Source organism: Alexandromys fortis, unplaced genomic scaffold (genome assembly GCF_014885135.2).
Source record: "Alexandromys fortis isolate MF-2015 unplaced genomic scaffold, M_Fortis_MF-2015_v1.1 scaffold_2205, whole genome shotgun sequence".
Classification (NCBI taxonomy): domain Eukaryota; kingdom Metazoa; phylum Chordata; class Mammalia; order Rodentia; family Cricetidae; genus Alexandromys; species Alexandromys fortis.
Genome location: NW_026070069.1, coordinates 1 through 5,589, shown reverse-complemented (window position 1 = coordinate 5,589; position 5,589 = coordinate 1). Strand labels below are relative to the sequence as shown.

Sequence of the window (5,589 nt, the reverse complement as noted above, 5' to 3'; positions counted from 1 at the left end):
CAAGTCAGTCAGTCGCCATGATTCTCCCACTCCAGACAGACGCAGGTTAAGATCTTTCCTGGTAAACTACCTTGTGGGCTACACAGATTATTAGAAATGGGTTAGATCAATATGTAAGAGCTAGCCAATAAGAGGCTGGAACTAATGGGCCAGGCAGTGTTTAAAAGAATACAGTTTCCGTGTAATTATTTCAGGGCATAAGCTAGCCATGTGGGCAGCCGGGTGCCGGGGATGCAGCCCACCGCTCCTCCCCACAACACTAGTGTATATTTCTATAGATTCTATAGATTACATTACAACTTGAGTCATAGTGAAATGATCAGTTCCCTCTGTCAATCATTCTTGCCCCTAGAATAATGCAAGAAGCTTCAGGTGTAACCCCACCTGAAGACACTTTGTTGATAAAACTTTATATAAAAGTCAATCAAATTAGATTTTAATGAAAAGATAAAGGACACTAGCAGAAGTTTTCTTCCTCTAACAATATTTTTACTTATCCTTTGAAATTTTCCTAAATGCATACATGTGTTTTGATCATATCCACCCATCACTGACCTTTCCAACCCACCCCCCATGGACGTCCTCCAATGTGTGCCCCTCCCAATTCTGTGCCGCTCTTCTCATCTTCTTTTTAAACAGTGCACTGAGTCCAATTCGAGCTGTCTGCTGTGCCACCAGGGTGCACACGGAGCATGAGTCACCGACCAGTGGGTGCACACGGAGCATGAGTAACCAACTAGTGGCCACGTCCCCCAAAGAAAAGTAGCCCCTTCTTGCTGCAGCTGTCAGCTACAGAAACTCCTCGCTTCCCTGACCCTTAGCATTAGCCATTTCCCCAAATAGAGAGATGCTCCATGAAGAAATCTGATGGAGGAAGGTCATTGGCTAATAAAGAAACTGCCTTGGCCCATTTGATAGGCTAGCCTTTAGGTAGGTGGAGTAAACAGACAGAATGCTGGGAGAAAGAGGAAGTGAGGTAAGACGCCTCAGACAGATGCCATAGCTCTGCTCTCTGAGGCAGACATGATGAAGTTCCGACCCAGGGTGGACTTAGGCTAGAATCTTCCTTGTAAGCGCACCTCGTGGTGCTACACACATTAATAGAAATGGGCCAAGCAGTGTTTATATGAATACAGTTTGTTTGCTGTTATTTTGGGGCATAAGATAGCCATTGGCTGGGAGCCTGCAGCTCCCTTAACAGAAATCCATCAATGTGCACCTTCCAATCTCTGGACACTAAAGTGCTCCATCTCAGGAGCTAGAGGGACAGCTTGTGATTGGTTTGCATATTGAAGGCCCATCTAAAAGCAAGCAAGTAACGACACTTCCAAACACTTGGTTATATAGTTCTTGATGAAGTTCTCGTTGTTAGGTTCCAACAGATAAAAGTGGTCACCTGGCAGCATGTAGCTGTCAACCTTCCCGCTGGTTATGTCTTCCCAACCTAAGGAATATACAGCATTGTATTTAGTAACCCATGGCATCAGCCAATGACAGCAGAAGACTTACTTCCAGGTACTATTTCACTAAAAGCTGACACTCAGTGATAGAGTTACATCCAGGGTCTCAGGTTCTGTGTATCCTGTGTTTTTAGTCTCTTTAAGACCTACCACTATTAAGTGGTGTGACCCGTAACTTAAATTTTACAGGAGACCAGCATCTCTTTGTTTACACACAGGAATTCTTAGGCTGATTTTCTATGCATTTCAGTGAATGTTAGCTGACATATGCCGAGAACCCTCCAACACATCTTTCAAGAAAATACCCCGAAATATAAAAGCAATTTCACCTTTTATGTCCTTTACTGTATCTTCAGATCCGAAAAAGCATGTTATGTCCTGAGAAAGAAGAGCCTCCGAGGGCGTGTCAAAGCTGTAAATGAGAAAAGGCTGTTTGTAATTTCATTTTTACATCCCAGTCTTCTCCTCTTCCCGACTTCACTGAAAGGAAACAGGGCATACAGCCTTGCTTCTTCCCCTTCTTCTGCTGGTCCCAACAAGGAAGACAATCACAGGGACTGCCTCTCTCTATCAGAACAGACATGAAGTTCATGGGGAAGGAGACAGAGCTGGGAGGTCACAGGCTTTGATCTCTCCCAGCTGAAAGTGGGCTAATGGTCTGCACCATGTTGACGGAGATGGGGAGGGCCGAGAGATGCCTGTGGGCCTCGTGTGATATATTTTAAGGAGCTGAGAGCTAAGGAGAGGGGAGGGCAGGGCAGATTTGGAAACAGGAAGGAAGGAAGGGAGATGAGAGAAGATTCAAGAGCAGATTGGAAAGTGCCTTTGGAGTCTGGAGGAAGCTAACTGTGAGGAGCCAGCCCAGTGTGAGTCCCTGAGAAGAGTGTGAATATTGAGGGCACTTCTCACGTGGAGAAAGCCATCCCTGGGTGAGTTTCTGTTCGTGTAATTCTGAATTACATATATATGCATATATATGTTATATATTATATATATTTCACATGATTTTTACGTATATAAACATACACATATATTATTGTATGATGTGTGTGTAAAGTAAAAATCCAATTTTTTACTTTTACATTGGATATCCAGTACCCCAAAATTGTTTATTAATTAAAGAGACTGTACTGGGCTAAAGATGACTCAGTGAGCAAAGATGCTTGTGACCAAACTTCATTACCTGAGTTCAATTCCTGGGACCCACACGGTGGAAGGAAAGAACCAACTTTCAAAAGTTGTTATCTGACTTCCACATGTATACTTTTGCATGCACATACAGTTGCCTCCCACACTGAGACTAAATAAATAAATGAATAAATAATAGTTTAAATGTATTAGAAGTCCTTTCCCAATAGTATATTCTATTTATATTTTGCTATTTAGCATAAATATGTAGTTTATTTGTGTCCCTTCTAATTCTCTGCATTAGTTGGTATGTCTCTTCTTATGCCAGTACTATGCTGTTTCAATTTCTAAAGCTTAGATTTTAGTTAATAAAGTTTGAAAAGGATTTGAGGTGATAAGAGGCCGCAGAGGTGTCACGTGTGTCCCTGCTCTTGGCAGCCCCTTGCCATCCCAATGGACGCTTCTTTCCACGTTACTGCTTGAATGACAAAGGCAGAGGGATGGTGAAGACAGCAGAACACAAACTGATCTTTCTGTGACAAGAGCGTTTTAAAACACTGCCCTTAGCACACCTCAAGATGACAACATAGAGTTCCCGACTGCAGCCGCCGTTGGCACCGATTCTTCCACAGACCTGCATGTGTTCTCTAGTTGCCTTCCTTACTGTGGCTCTATAGTGTGATTGGAAATCAGGTGTGGCAAGACCTGGTGTCGCATTGTTTTTTGTTTGCTTATTTGTTTGTTTTTGTTCAGGATTGTTTTAGAAATTTGGTCTTTTGTGCTTCCATATGAATTTTAAGAATTATTTCCCTATTCCTATGAAGACTATCACTAGAATGTTAATGGGCACTAAACTGATTTTTTAAATTGTAACTGAATACTAGCTCTTCAAAATTTGTTCTCTCTCTCTCTCTCTCTCATTCATTCAGTGGGTATTTCTTAAATCTTGACTCTGGGCTATTTTAGAAGCACAAAACAGCTTATCCTGGGGAGACAATCAGACACAGAAAAAGGGAGAATGACTTGGAGCGTCTGGCAGAGGTGGGGGCACCACGAACTTTGTGACAGACTGAGGGCGGGTGACGAATGGATACAGAGAAAATGATGTGGCTGTGTCGGTTTTCAAGATGACTGCCCCAGTTTTGTAACTGTCAACTTCCACTGGCAAGTAGCATGCCTCCTCCCCTCCCCTCCCCAGCACACACACACTGCCCCAGCGCTAGTTCTGGGCTTTGTAAAAGAAATAAATATGCTTTGAAGAGTCTTAGCCCAGGGGAGTCAGGTCTAGCCAGGCATGAGAATGCAGGAGACAAAAGGCTGACCTCAAAGTGATTTCCCTTGGGAACTCAAGATTCTGAAGCCTCCCTGACAACAGACTCAGGGGTCTGGGGAAGGATTTGATGTGCTAACATGTCAGTCTGATCAGAAAAACCAAGCATGGAGACTGATAGCCTCCCAGAGAAGGGGAATGGAGAGGGGTATGGAGTTCTGGAATTCATTCACTGAATAGTGAACTCAGCCAAGCCTCTGCTCCCGGCTCTCACCTTCCACACTTAGTAAGTAGCCAATCCACTCTTGCTGATACCTAGAATGTGATGGCAATAATTTGTACAATACATATTTATTATGTGACAAAACATGCAATCATAAATAATTATGAATATTTTTAAAGAAAAAAAACTGCCAGTCACCTTTGAAAGATACAATTCCTGTGCCCCAAATCCATTCCAAACCAGAAAAATATCCCAAGAGGCCTCAGAGCACATGAATGTGATGGAGGAAGGTCATTGGTTAAATAAAGAAACTGCCTTGGCCCTGATAGGTTAAAATTTAGATAGGTGGAGTAAACAGAACAGAATGCTGGGAGAAAGAAGCTGAATCAGGGAGTCACCATGATTCTCCCACTCCAGACAGACGCAGGTTAAGATCTTTCCTGGTATACCAGCTTGTGGGATACACAGATTATTAGAAATGGGTTAGTCTAGGTGCTAGAGTTAGCCAAGAAGAGGCTGGAACTAACTGGCTAAGCAGTGTTTAAAAGAATAGTTTCCATGTAATTATTTCGGGTATAAAGCTAGACCATGCGGGCCTATTTCAACACGAATGCACTGCAGCCTTTAGAGTATTAGATTCTCGTATGCACAGCCTCTGTGAGCTGCCAATCTATATTATTTTTTCTCTTCTTTTGGGGTGAGGTTTCAAGACAGAGTTTCACTATGTAGCCCTGTTTGTCCTGGAACTCACTCTGTGGACCAGGCCTGCCTCGAACTCAGAGATCCACCTGCCCCCTGAGTGCTTAATGTTGAGATTAAAGGAATGCACCACCACCACCTGGCCTATGTTTTTCTATAAATATAAACTCATGTGCACGCGCGCGCTCACACACACACAGAGACACAGAGTTACTTACAGGAAGTTTTTCACAATGGCAGCATCTGCCTTCAGAATGGGAATGCACTGACTCAGAACGTCCTGGTCATCAATGAGATGCTTGGGGGTGCCTCCGAAATTCAGAAGGTAGTGCCTGACTTGTTCTTCCGACAGTGTGTTCAGTTCAGGAATTGAATGCCGGGATATTGACTTGAAACATCAACAAACACAAGGTTGATCTTTCATGGAACACACAGGCCCCCACAACCCAAGCCTGCTGCCTTAAATCCAGGAGGAAGAAGAAAGTGTCCTAAGAACTTTAGCATCAGAAGTCCACCAAACTGGCACTCCCAAGTTAGAATGCTGGGCCTGTGCCAGTTTCTGCAGAGGAAGCAAAGAAGGTCAGTGCTGGCAAGAAGGAACCAGGAGTCACAAGACTGGCTTAAAAAGTCACAAATGATTGGTTTCTCTTCTTATGTTGGTAAGTTCCCAACTGAGGTAATATGCTGAGGACAAAAAGCAGGGTCAGATAGCACTAGCTCCAGAGGGACAGAAAACGGGGAGGGACAACACTAGCTCCAGGGGGACAGAAAGGAGGGACGGACAGCACTAGCTCCAGGGGGACAGAAAG

At 43.7% G+C, this 5,589-nt stretch overlaps 1 long non-coding RNA gene across 1 annotated transcript; it reads right to left on the bottom strand.

Moving 5' to 3' along the window:
- Window positions 1-349: 349 nt before the first annotated feature.
- Window positions 350-5,557, bottom strand: LOC126496253 (uncharacterized). Its single transcript, XR_007590318.1, has 3 exons — window positions 4,999-5,557; window positions 1,790-1,872; window positions 350-1,444 (listed from the first exon to the last, which is right to left on the bottom strand). It is a non-coding gene; the product is annotated as an uncharacterized lncRNA (long non-coding RNA).
- Window positions 5,558-5,589: the final 32 nt, after the last annotated feature.